Source organism: Rhinoderma darwinii, unplaced genomic scaffold (genome assembly GCF_050947455.1).
Source record: "Rhinoderma darwinii isolate aRhiDar2 unplaced genomic scaffold, aRhiDar2.hap1 Scaffold_1982, whole genome shotgun sequence".
Lineage (NCBI taxonomy): Eukaryota > Metazoa > Chordata > Amphibia > Anura > Rhinodermatidae > Rhinoderma > Rhinoderma darwinii.
This window is the reverse complement of record NW_027462343.1, coordinates 44,273-57,048: the sequence shown is the minus strand read 5'-3', so window position 1 is coordinate 57,048 and position 12,776 is coordinate 44,273. Positions and strand designations below refer to the sequence as shown.

The following is a 12,776-nucleotide window of genomic DNA, read 5'->3' as shown; positions in this document are numbered from 1 at the left end:
TAGGCAAGCAAGGCTTTGTTGCAACTGCAATTCTTACTTCTTCTTGAAATGTAGGGACGACAGTACATTCCATCACATCCATCTAGTGTACACAGGTAGGTCCATTGTGGCGGGCAGGCGAGCGGGCGGGCTGCTTTATTGGCTGTTTGCTGTTCCCCTACTCCACTCCACTATTTGACTGTTGTGCTGCATCAATCAATCAATCAATCAATCAATCAATCAATCAATCAATCAATCAATCAGTGGCTGGCTCAGGTGCAGCTCTTTAACTTACCTAAAAGGGAGGGCGGAGAGAAGACAAGGAAGGTGAATGAGGTGTTCCAATGTGAAATGCCGGAAACACAGAAACACAGACGACACACAACAAGAGGTGGCAATCTATTCATTAATTGCATTTAATCAATGAGCTCATTATCACTCATGCATTGTCCAACAGGTGTTGAAATAATGGGATTAAAAGGGGAGATCCCTTCAGAAAGACAGAAACAATAGCAAAGACAAAAAACACTTTTGGAATCTGCTTTTAGTCAACACATAAGGAAAGGGTGCACCGGTCCTGGAAATACTGCAATACCAGGTCAATGCGTGGAGTGGACAGAGCAAGCTCTATTTCCATCTCCCTGTTCTAAAAATCCATTTAATATATGGTCCCCAGATAGGGGACGTATCAGATATTAAACTGATAAGAACAGATACTACACTTGATCTTAGCCAAAAGGCCGAGAAGCGATAACCCGAACGGGCCGCGCGTTGCCCGAGCCTGCCCGATACTGCTGTTCAGCCCTTGCAGCGATTCAGCCTACTTCTAGGCAATTCCATGGGGCCCTGCAGGCTCACACACTCACAGCTACACGGGAGGTGAATAAAGGCCGGAGAGGAAGCCAGACAGGATTTGCTTCTTTTGCTTGCACCACAATGCAGTGCTGAAAGAGGAGGAATCTACATAAAAACGCCTTCCTGGCAACGCCCAAATGCCCTGCTGCCATGCAGATAAACACTGGCAGCGGCAGCAAGTGCATGCCCACAGCCACCCCTTGTTCCTTCACACCTTGTATCAGCTGTAATCCAGTCCAGTCCAGTGCTGCCTGCTGAGCAGCACTGACCAACACTGCCTGGGCCCAGGCTTTTATCTCTGAGGCCCCATTATGATGTCAGAAAGCTGGCTCTGGAATCCTGAGGGCTCCACTATGACACGTGCAAAGTTCCGTCTGAACTTTATATAAGACGGTGAGGCTCAGTCAGTCACTCAGTGTTGCCTGAGAGGGCAACACTGCAACAGCCGGCCGCCAGGCTGTCTTTTTTTTGCACAGCTAGTTGCCTCCAGGAGGCCACAAGAGGGAGACAAGGGACTGCAAAATGGAAAATAGGCATCCACCAACTTTACAGACAACTTCTCCTTGCTCCTACAACCTCCATCCTTGCACAGTTTGTTATTCTTCTAGGTAACATAGTAACAAATCCAAATTGCTGCTCTCTTTGTAGGCAAGCAAGGCTTTGTTGCAACTGCAATTCTTACTTCTTCTTGAAATGTAGGGACGACAGTACATTCCATCACATCCATCTAGTGTACACAGGTAGGTCCATTGTGGCGGGCAGGCGAGCGGGCGGGCTGCTTTATTGGCTGTTTGCTGTTCCCCTACTCCACTCCACTATTTGACTGTTGTGCTGCATCAATCAATCAATCAATCAATCAATCAATCAATCAATCAATCAATCAATCAATCAATCAGTGGCTGGCTCAGGTGCAGCTCTTTAACTTACCTAAAAGGGAGGGCGGAGAGAAGACAAGGAAGGTGAATGAGGTGTTCCAATGTGAAATGCCGGAAACACAGAAACACAGACGACACACAACAAGAGGTGGCAATCTATTCATTAATTGCATTTAATCAATGAGCTCATTATCACTCATGCATTGTCCAACAGGTGTTGAAATAATGGGATTAAAAGGGGAGATCCCTTCAGAAAGACAGAAACAATAGCAAAGACAAAAAACACTTTTGGAATCTGCTTTTAGTCAACACATAAGGAAAGGGTGCACCGGTCCTGGAAATACTGCAATACCAGGTCAATGCGTGGAGTGGACAGAGCAAGCTCTATTTCCATCTCCCTGTTCTAAAAATCCATTTAATATATGGTCCCCAGATAGGGGACGTATCAGATATTAAACTGATAAGAACAGATACTACACTTGATCTTAGCCAAAAGGCCGAGAAGCGATAACCCGAACGGGCCGCGCGTTGCCCGAGCCTGCCCGATACTGCTGTTCAGCCCTTGCAGCGATTCAGCCTACTTCTAGGCAATTCCATGGGGCCCTGCAGGCTCACACACTCACAGCTACACGGGAGGTGAATAAAGGCCGGAGAGGAAGCCAGACAGGATTTGCTTCTTTTGCTTGCACCACAATGCAGTGCTGAAAGAGGAGGAATCTACATAAAAACGCCTTCCTGGCAACGCCCAAATGCCCTGCTGCCATGCAGATAAACACTGGCAGCGGCAGCAAGTGCATGCCCACAGCCACCCCTTGTTCCTTCACACCTTGTATCAGCTGTAATCCAGTCCAGTCCAGTGCTGCCTGCTGAGCAGCACTGACCAACACTGCCTGGGCCCAGGCTTTTATCTCTGAGGCCCCATTATGATGTCAGAAAGCTGGCTCTGGAATCCTGAGGGCTCCACTATGACACGTGCAAAGTTCCGTCTGAACTTTATATAAGACGGTGAGGCTCAGTCAGTCACTCAGTGTTGCCTGAGAGGGCAACACTGCAACAGCCGGCCGCCAGGCTGTCTTTTTTTTGCACAGCTAGTTGCCTCCAGGAGGCCACAAGAGGGAGACAAGGGACTGCAAAATGGAAAATAGGCATCCACCAACTTTACAGACAACTTCTCCTTGCTCCTACAACCTCCATCCTTGCACAGTTTGTTATTCTTCTAGGTAACATAGTAACAAATCCAAATTGCTGCTCTCTTTGTAGGCAAGCAAGGCTTTGTTGCAACTGCAATTCTTACTTCTTCTTGAAATGTAGGGACGACAGTACATTCCATCACATCCATCTAGTGTACACAGGTAGGTCCATTGTGGCGGGCAGGCGAGCGGGCGGGCTGCTTTATTGGCTGTTTGCTGTTCCCCTACTCCACTCCACTATTTGACTGTTGTGCTGCATCAATCAATCAATCAATCAATCAATCAATCAATCAATCAATCAATCAATCAATCAATCAGTGGCTGGCTCAGGTGCAGCTCTTTAACTTACCTAAAAGGGAGGGCGGAGAGAAGACAAGGAAGGTGAATGAGGTGTTCCAATGTGAAATGCCGGAAACACAGAAACACAGACGACACACAACAAGAGGTGGCAATCTATTCATTAATTGCATTTAATCAATGAGCTCATTATCACTCATGCATTGTCCAACAGGTGTTGAAATAATGGGATTAAAAGGGGAGATCCCTTCAGAAAGACAGAAACAATAGCAAAGACAAAAAACACTTTTGGAATCTGCTTTTAGTCAACACATAAGGAAAGGGTGCACCGGTCCTGGAAATACTGCAATACCAGGTCAATGCGTGGAGTGGACAGAGCAAGCTCTATTTCCATCTCCCTGTTCTAAAAATCCATTTAATATATGGTCCCCAGATAGGGGACGTATCAGATATTAAACTGATAAGAACAGATACTACACTTGATCTTAGCCAAAAGGCCGAGAAGCGATAACCCGAACGGGCCGCGCGTTGCCCGAGCCTGCCCGATACTGCTGTTCAGCCCTTGCAGCGATTCAGCCTACTTCTAGGCAATTCCATGGGGCCCTGCAGGCTCACACACTCACAGCTACACGGGAGGTGAATAAAGGCCGGAGAGGAAGCCAGACAGGATTTGCTTCTTTTGCTTGCACCACAATGCAGTGCTGAAAGAGGAGGAATCTACATAAAAACGCCTTCCTGGCAACGCCCAAATGCCCTGCTGCCATGCAGATAAACACTGGCAGCGGCAGCAAGTGCATGCCCACAGCCACCCCTTGTTCCTTCACACCTTGTATCAGCTGTAATCCAGTCCAGTCCAGTGCTGCCTGCTGAGCAGCACTGACCAACACTGCCTGGGCCCAGGCTTTTATCTCTGAGGCCCCATTATGATGTCAGAAAGCTGGCTCTGGAATCCTGAGGGCTCCACTATGACACGTGCAAAGTTCCGTCTGAACTTTATATAAGACGGTGAGGCTCAGTCAGTCACTCAGTGTTGCCTGAGAGGGCAACACTGCAACAGCCGGCCGCCAGGCTGTCTTTTTTTTGCACAGCTAGTTGCCTCCAGGAGGCCACAAGAGGGAGACAAGGGACTGCAAAATGGAAAATAGGCATCCACCAACTTTACAGACAACTTCTCCTTGCTCCTACAACCTCCATCCTTGCACAGTTTGTTATTCTTCTAGGTAACATAGTAACAAATCCAAATTGCTGCTCTCTTTGTAGGCAAGCAAGGCTTTGTTGCAACTGCAATTCTTACTTCTTCTTGAAATGTAGGGACGACAGTACATTCCATCACATCCATCTAGTGTACACAGGTAGGTCCATTGTGGCGGGCAGGCGAGCGGGCGGGCTGCTTTATTGGCTGTTTGCTGTTCCCCTACTCCACTCCACTATTTGACTGTTGTGCTGCATCAATCAATCAATCAATCAATCAATCAATCAATCAATCAATCAATCAATCAGTGGCTGGCTCAGGTGCAGCTCTTTAACTTACCTAAAAGGGAGGGCGGAGAGAAGACAAGGAAGGTGAATGAGGTGTTCCAATGTGAAATGCCGGAAACACAGAAACACAGACGACACACAACAAGAGGTGGCAATCTATTCATTAATTGCATTTAATCAATGAGCTCATTATCACTCATGCATTGTCCAACAGGTGTTGAAATAATGGGATTAAAAGGGGAGATCCCTTCAGAAAGACAGAAACAATAGCAAAGACAAAAAACACTTTTGGAATCTGCTTTTAGTCAACACATAAGGAAAGGGTGCACCGGTCCTGGAAATACTGCAATACCAGGTCAATGCGTGGAGTGGACAGAGCAAGCTCTATTTCCATCTCCCTGTTCTAAAAATCCATTTAATATATGGTCCCCAGATAGGGGACGTATCAGATATTAAACTGATAAGAACAGATACTACACTTGATCTTAGCCAAAAGGCCGAGAAGCGATAACCCGAACGGGCCGCGCGTTGCCCGAGCCTGCCCGATACTGCTGTTCAGCCCTTGCAGCGATTCAGCCTACTTCTAGGCAATTCCATGGGGCCCTGCAGGCTCACACACTCACAGCTACACGGGAGGTGAATAAAGGCCGGAGAGGAAGCCAGACAGGATTTGCTTCTTTTGCTTGCACCACAATGCAGTGCTGAAAGAGGAGGAATCTACATAAAAACGCCTTCCTGGCAACGCCCAAATGCCCTGCTGCCATGCAGATAAACACTGGCAGCGGCAGCAAGTGCATGCCCACAGCCACCCCTTGTTCCTTCACACCTTGTATCAGCTGTAATCCAGTCCAGTCCAGTGCTGCCTGCTGAGCAGCACTGACCAACACTGCCTGGGCCCAGGCTTTTATCTCTGAGGCCCCATTATGATGTCAGAAAGCTGGCTCTGGAATCCTGAGGGCTCCACTATGACACGTGCAAAGTTCCGTCTGAACTTTATATAAGACGGTGAGGCTCAGTCAGTCACTCAGTGTTGCCTGAGAGGGCAACACTGCAACAGCCGGCCGCCAGGCTGTCTTTTTTTTGCACAGCTAGTTGCCTCCAGGAGGCCACAAGAGGGAGACAAGGGACTGCAAAATGGAAAATAGGCATCCACCAACTTTACAGACAACTTCTCCTTGCTCCTACAACCTCCATCCTTGCACAGTTTGTTATTCTTCTAGGTAACATAGTAACAAATCCAAATTGCTGCTCTCTTTGTAGGCAAGCAAGGCTTTGTTGCAACTGCAATTCTTACTTCTTCTTGAAATGTAGGGACGACAGTACATTCCATCACATCCATCTAGTGTACACAGGTAGGTCCATTGTGGCGGGCAGGCGAGCGGGCGGGCTGCTTTATTGGCTGTTTGCTGTTCCCCTACTCCACTCCACTATTTGACTGTTGTGCTGCAATCAATCAATCAATCAATCAATCAATCAATCAATCAATCAATCAATCAATCAATCAGTGGCTGGCTCAGGTGCAGCTCTTTAACTTACCTAAAAGGGAGGGCGGAGAGAAGACAAGGAAGGTGAATGAGGTGTTCCAATGTGAAATGCCGGAAACACAGAAACACAGACGACACACAACAAGAGGTGGCAATCTATTCATTAATTGCATTTAATCAATGAGCTCATTATCACTCATGCATTGTCCAACAGGTGTTGAAATAATGGGATTAAAAGGGGAGATCCCTTCAGAAAGACAGAAACAATAGCAAAGACAAAAAACACTTTTGGAATCTGCTTTTAGTCAACACATAAGGAAAGGGTGCACCGGTCCTGGAAATACTGCAATACCAGGTCAATGCGTGGAGTGGACAGAGCAAGCTCTATTTCCATCTCCCTGTTCTAAAAATCCATTTAATATATGGTCCCCAGATAGGGGACGTATCAGATATTAAACTGATAAGAACAGATACTACACTTGATCTTAGCCAAAAGGCCGAGAAGCGATAACACGAACGGGCCGCGCGTTGCCCGAGCCTGCCCGATACTGCTGTTCAGCCCTTGCAGCGATTCAGCCTACTTCTAGGCAATTCCATGGGGCCCTGCAGGCTCACACACTCACAGCTACACGGGAGGTGAATAAAGGCCGGAGAGGAAGCCAGACAGGATTTGCTTCTTTTGCTTGCACCACAATGCAGTGCTGAAAGAGGAGGAATCTACATAAAAACGCCTTCCTGGCAACGCCCAAATGCCCTGCTGCCATGCAGATAAACACTGGCAGCGGCAGCAAGTGCATGCCCACAGCCACCCCTTGTTCCTTCACACCTTGTATCAGCTGTAATCCAGTCCAGTCCAGTGCTGCCTGCTGAGCAGCACTGACCAACACTGCCTGGGCCCAGGCTTTTATCTCTGAGGCCCCATTATGATGTCAGAAAGCTGGCTCTGGAATCCTGAGGGCTCCACTATGACACGTGCAAAGTTCCGTCTGAACTTTATATAAGACGGTGAGGCTCAGTCAGTCACTCAGTGTTGCCTGAGAGGGCAACACTGCAACAGCCGGCCGCCAGGCTGTCTTTTTTTTGCACAGCTAGTTGCCTCCAGGAGGCCACAAGAGGGAGACAAGGGACTGCAAAATGGAAAATAGGCATCCACCAACTTTACAGACAACTTCTCCTTGCTCCTACAACCTCCATCCTTGCACAGTTTGTTATTCTTCTAGGTAACATAGTAACAAATCCAAATTGCTGCTCTCTTTGTAGGCAAGCAAGGCTTTGTTGCAACTGCAATTCTTACTTCTTCTTGAAATGTAGGGACGACAGTACATTCCATCACATCCATCTAGTGTACACAGGTAGGTCCATTGTGGCGGGCAGGCGAGCGGGCGGGCTGCTTTATTGGCTGTTTGCTGTTCCCCTACTCCACTCCACTATTTGACTGTTGTGCTGCATCAATCAATCAATCAATCAATCAATCAATCAATCAATCAATCAATCAATCAGTGGCTGGCTCAGGTGCAGCTCTTTAACTTACCTAAAAGGGAGGGCGGAGAGAAGACAAGGAAGGTGAATGAGGTGTTCCAATGTGAAATGCCGGAAACACAGAAACACAGACGACACACAACAAGAGGTGGCAATCTATTCATTAATTGCATTTAATCAATGAGCTCATTATCACTCATGCATTGTCCAACAGGTGTTGAAATAATGGGATTAAAAGGGGAGATCCCTTCAGAAAGACAGAAACAATAGCAAAGACAAAAAACACTTTTGGAATCTGCTTTTAGTCAACACATAAGGAAAGGGTGCACCGGTCCTGGAAATACTGCAATACCAGGTCAATGCGTGGAGTGGACAGAGCAAGCTCTATTTCCATCTCCCTGTTCTAAAAATCCATTTAATATATGGTCCCCAGATAGGGGACGTATCAGATATTAAACTGATAAGAACAGATACTACACTTGATCTTAGCCAAAAGGCCGAGAAGCGATAACCCGAACGGGCCGCGCGTTGCCCGAGCCTGCCCGATACTGCTGTTCAGCCCTTGCAGCGATTCAGCCTACTTCTAGGCAATTCCATGGGGCCCTGCAGGCTCACACACTCACAGCTACACGGGAGGTGAATAAAGGCCGGAGAGGAAGCCAGACAGGATTTGCTTCTTTTGCTTGCACCACAATGCAGTGCTGAAAGAGGAGGAATCTACATAAAAACGCCTTCCTGGCAACGCCCAAATGCCCTGCTGCCATGCAGATAAACACTGGCAGCGGCAGCAAGTGCATGCCCACAGCCACCCCTTGTTCCTTCACACCTTGTATCAGCTGTAATCCAGTCCAGTCCAGTGCTGCCTGCTGAGCAGCACTGACCAACACTGCCTGGGCCCAGGCTTTTATCTCTGAGGCCCCATTATGATGTCAGAAAGCTGGCTCTGGAATCCTGAGGGCTCCACTATGACACGTGCAAAGTTCCGTCTGAACTTTATATAAGACGGTGAGGCTCAGTCAGTCACTCAGTGTTGCCTGAGAGGGCAACACTGCAACAGCCGGCCGCCAGGCTGTCTTTTTTTTGCACAGCTAGTTGCCTCCAGGAGGCCACAAGAGGGAGACAAGGGACTGCAAAATGGAAAATAGGCATCCACCAACTTTACAGACAACTTCTCCTTGCTCCTACAACCTCCATCCTTGCACAGTTTGTTATTCTTCTAGGTAACATAGTAACAAATCCAAATTGCTGCTCTCTTTGTAGGCAAGCAAGGCTTTGTTGCAACTGCAATTCTTACTTCTTCTTGAAATGTAGGGACGACAGTACATTCCATCACATCCATCTAGTGTACACAGGTAGGTCCATTGTGGCGGGCAGGCGAGCGGGCGGGCTGCTTTATTGGCTGTTTGCTGTTCCCCTACTCCACTCCACTATTTGACTGTTGTGCTGCATCAATCAATCAATCAATCAATCAATCAATCAATCAATCAATCAATCAATCAGTGGCTGGCTCAGGTGCAGCTCTTTAACTTACCTAAAAGGGAGGGCGGAGAGAAGACAAGGAAGGTGAATGAGGTGTTCCAATGTGAAATGCCGGAAACACAGAAACACAGACGACACACAACAAGAGGTGGCAATCTATTCATTAATTGCATTTAATCAATGAGCTCATTATCACTCATGCATTGTCCAACAGGTGTTGAAATAATGGGATTAAAAGGGGAGATCCCTTCAGAAAGACAGAAACAATAGCAAAGACAAAAAACACTTTTGGAATCTGCTTTTAGTCAACACATAAGGAAAGGGTGCACCGGTCCTGGAAATACTGCAATACCAGGTCAATGCGTGGAGTGGACAGAGCAAGCTCTATTTCCATCTCCCTGTTCTAAAAATCCATTTAATATATGGTCCCCAGATAGGGGACGTATCAGATATTAAACTGATAAGAACAGATACTACACTTGATCTTAGCCAAAAGGCCGAGAAGCGATAACCCGAACGGGCCGCGCGTTGCCCGAGCCTGCCCGATACTGCTGTTCAGCCCTTGCAGCGATTCAGCCTACTTCTAGGCAATTCCATGGGGCCCTGCAGGCTCACACACTCACAGCTACACGGGAGGTGAATAAAGGCCGGAGAGGAAGCCAGACAGGATTTGCTTCTTTTGCTTGCACCACAATGCAGTGCTGAAAGAGGAGGAATCTACATAAAAACGCCTTCCTGGCAACGCCCAAATGCCCTGCTGCCATGCAGATAAACACTGGCAGCGGCAGCAAGTGCATGCCCACAGCCACCCCTTGTTCCTTCACACCTTGTATCAGCTGTAATCCAGTCCAGTCCAGTGCTGCCTGCTGAGCAGCACTGACCAACACTGCCTGGGCCCAGGCTTTTATCTCTGAGGCCCCATTATGATGTCAGAAAGCTGGCTCTGGAATCCTGAGGGCTCCACTATGACACGTGCAAAGTTCCGTCTGAACTTTATATAAGACGGTGAGGCTCAGTCAGTCACTCAGTGTTGCCTGAGAGGGCAACACTGCAACAGCCGGCCGCCAGGCTGTCTTTTTTTTGCACAGCTAGTTGCCTCCAGGAGGCCACAAGAGGGAGACAAGGGACTGCAAAATGGAAAATAGGCATCCACCAACTTTACAGACAACTTCTCCTTGCTCCTACAACCTCCATCCTTGCACAGTTTGTTATTCTTCTAGGTAACATAGTAACAAATCCAAATTGCTGCTCTCTTTGTAGGCAAGCAAGGCTTTGTTGCAACTGCAATTCTTACTTCTTCTTGAAATGTAGGGACGACAGTACATTCCATCACATCCATCTAGTGTACACAGGTAGGTCCATTGTGGCGGGCAGGCGAGCGGGCGGGCTGCTTTATTGGCTGTTTGCTGTTCCCCTACTCCACTCCACTATTTGACTGTTGTGCTGCATCAATCAATCAATCAATCAATCAATCAATCAATCAATCAATCAATCAATCAGTGGCTGGCTCAGGTGCAGCTCTTTAACTTACCTAAAAGGGAGGGCGGAGAGAAGACAAGGAAGGTGAATGAGGTGTTCCAATGTGAAATGCCGGAAACACAGAAACACAGACGACACACAACAAGAGGTGGCAATCTATTCATTAATTGCATTTAATCAATGAGCTCATTATCACTCATGCATTGTCCAACAGGTGTTGAAATAATGGGATTAAAAGGGGAGATCCCTTCAGAAAGACAGAAACAATAGCAAAGACAAAAAACACTTTTGGAATCTGCTTTTAGTCAACACATAAGGAAAGGGTGCACCGGTCCTGGAAATACTGCAATACCAGGTCAATGCGTGGAGTGGACAGAGCAAGCTCTATTTCCATCTCCCTGTTCTAAAAATCCATTTAATATATGGTCCCCAGATAGGGGACGTATCAGATATTAAACTGATAAGAACAGATACTACACTTGATCTTAGCCAAAAGGCCGAGAAGCGATAACCCGAACGGGCCGCGCGTTGCCCGAGCCTGCCCGATACTGCTGTTCAGCCCTTGCAGCGATTCAGCCTACTTCTAGGCAATTCCATGGGGCCCTGCAGGCTCACACACTCACAGCTACACGGGAGGTGAATAAAGGCCGGAGAGGAAGCCAGACAGGATTTGCTTCTTTTGCTTGCACCACAATGCAGTGCTGAAAGAGGAGGAATCTACATAAAAACGCCTTCCTGGCAACGCCCAAATGCCCTGCTGCCATGCAGATAAACACTGGCAGCGGCAGCAAGTGCATGCCCACAGCCACCCCTTGTTCCTTCACACCTTGTATCAGCTGTAATCCAGTCCAGTCCAGTGCTGCCTGCTGAGCAGCACTGACCAACACTGCCTGGGCCCAGGCTTTTATCTCTGAGGCCCCATTATGATGTCAGAAAGCTGGCTCTGGAATCCTGAGGGCTCCACTATGACACGTGCAAAGTTCCGTCTGAACTTTATATAAGACGGTGAGGCTCAGTCAGTCACTCAGTGTTGCCTGAGAGGGCAACACTGCAACAGCCGGCCGCCAGGCTGTCTTTTTTTTGCACAGCTAGTTGCCTCCAGGAGGCCACAAGAGGGAGACAAGGGACTGCAAAATGGAAAATAGGCATCCACCAACTTTACAGACAACTTCTCCTTGCTCCTACAACCTCCATCCTTGCACAGTTTGTTATTCTTCTAGGTAACATAGTAACAAATCCAAATTGCTGCTCTCTTTGTAGGCAAGCAAGGCTTTGTTGCAACTGCAATTCTTACTTCTTCTTGAAATGTAGGGACGACAGTACATTCCATCACATCCATCTAGTGTACACAGGTAGGTCCATTGTGGCGGGCAGGCGAGCGGGCGGGCTGCTTTATTGGCTGTTTGCTGTTCCCCTACTCCACTCCACTATTTGACTGTTGTGCTGCATCAATCAATCAATCAATCAATCAATCAATCAATCAATCAATCAATCAGTGGCTGGCTCAGGTGCAGCTCTTTAACTTACCTAAAAGGGCGGAGAGAAGACAAGGAAGGTGAATGAGGTGTTCCAATGTGAAATGCCGGAAACACAGAAACACAGACGACACACAACAAGAGGTGGCAATCTATTCATTAATTGCATTTAATCAATGAGCTCATTATCACTCATGCATTGTCCAACAGGTGTTGAAATAATGGGATTAAAAGGGGAGATCCCTTCAGAAAGACAGAAACAATAGCAAAGACAAAAAACACTTTTGGAATCTGCTTTTAGTCAACACATAAGGAAAGGGTGCACCGGTCCTGGAAATACTGCAATACCAGGTCAATGCGTGGAGTGGACAGAGCAAGCTCTATTTCCATCTCCCTGTTCTAAAAATCCATTTAATATATGGTCCCCAGATAGGGGACGTATCAGATATTAAACTGATAAGAACAGATACTACACTTGATCTTAGCCAAAAGGCCGAGAAGCGATAACCCGAACGGGCCGCGCGTTGCCCGAGCCTGCCCGATACTGCTGTTCAGCCCTTGCAGCGATTCAGCCTACTTCTAGGCAATTCCATGGGGCCCTGCAGGCTCACACACTCACAGCTACACGGGAGGTGAATAAAGGCCGGAGAGGAAGCCAGACAGGATTTGCTTCTTTTGCTTGCACCACAATGCAGTGCTGAAAGA

General features: G+C 47.6%; 9 non-coding genes across 9 annotated transcripts; all 9 read right to left on the bottom strand.

The window, feature by feature from the left end:
• Positions 1-540: 540 nt before the first annotated feature.
• Positions 541-731, bottom strand: LOC142700928 (U2 spliceosomal RNA). Its single transcript, XR_012866794.1, has one exon. It is a non-coding gene; the product is annotated as a U2 spliceosomal RNA (small nuclear RNA).
• Positions 732-2,027: 1,296 nt separating this feature from the next.
• On the bottom strand, positions 2,028-2,218 carry LOC142700927 (U2 spliceosomal RNA). The gene has a single exon (XR_012866793.1). It is a non-coding gene; the product is annotated as a U2 spliceosomal RNA (small nuclear RNA).
• A 1,296-nt stretch (positions 2,219-3,514) lies between these two features.
• LOC142700926 (U2 spliceosomal RNA) lies at positions 3,515-3,705 on the bottom strand. The gene has a single exon (XR_012866792.1). It is a non-coding gene; the product is annotated as a U2 spliceosomal RNA (small nuclear RNA).
• A 1,288-nt stretch (positions 3,706-4,993) lies between these two features.
• Positions 4,994-5,184, bottom strand: LOC142700924 (U2 spliceosomal RNA). The gene has a single exon (XR_012866790.1). It is a non-coding gene; the product is annotated as a U2 spliceosomal RNA (small nuclear RNA).
• Positions 5,185-6,477: 1,293 nt separating this feature from the next.
• LOC142700923 (U2 spliceosomal RNA) lies at positions 6,478-6,668 on the bottom strand. The gene has a single exon (XR_012866789.1). It is a non-coding gene; the product is annotated as a U2 spliceosomal RNA (small nuclear RNA).
• A 1,288-nt stretch (positions 6,669-7,956) lies between these two features.
• LOC142700921 (U2 spliceosomal RNA) lies at positions 7,957-8,147 on the bottom strand. Its single transcript, XR_012866788.1, has one exon. It is a non-coding gene; the product is annotated as a U2 spliceosomal RNA (small nuclear RNA).
• Positions 8,148-9,435: 1,288 nt separating this feature from the next.
• On the bottom strand, positions 9,436-9,626 carry LOC142700920 (U2 spliceosomal RNA). The gene has a single exon (XR_012866787.1). It is a non-coding gene; the product is annotated as a U2 spliceosomal RNA (small nuclear RNA).
• Positions 9,627-10,914: 1,288 nt separating this feature from the next.
• Positions 10,915-11,105, bottom strand: LOC142700919 (U2 spliceosomal RNA). Its single transcript, XR_012866786.1, has one exon. It is a non-coding gene; the product is annotated as a U2 spliceosomal RNA (small nuclear RNA).
• Positions 11,106-12,385: 1,280 nt separating this feature from the next.
• LOC142700918 (U2 spliceosomal RNA) lies at positions 12,386-12,576 on the bottom strand. The gene has a single exon (XR_012866785.1). It is a non-coding gene; the product is annotated as a U2 spliceosomal RNA (small nuclear RNA).
• Positions 12,577-12,776: the final 200 nt, after the last annotated feature.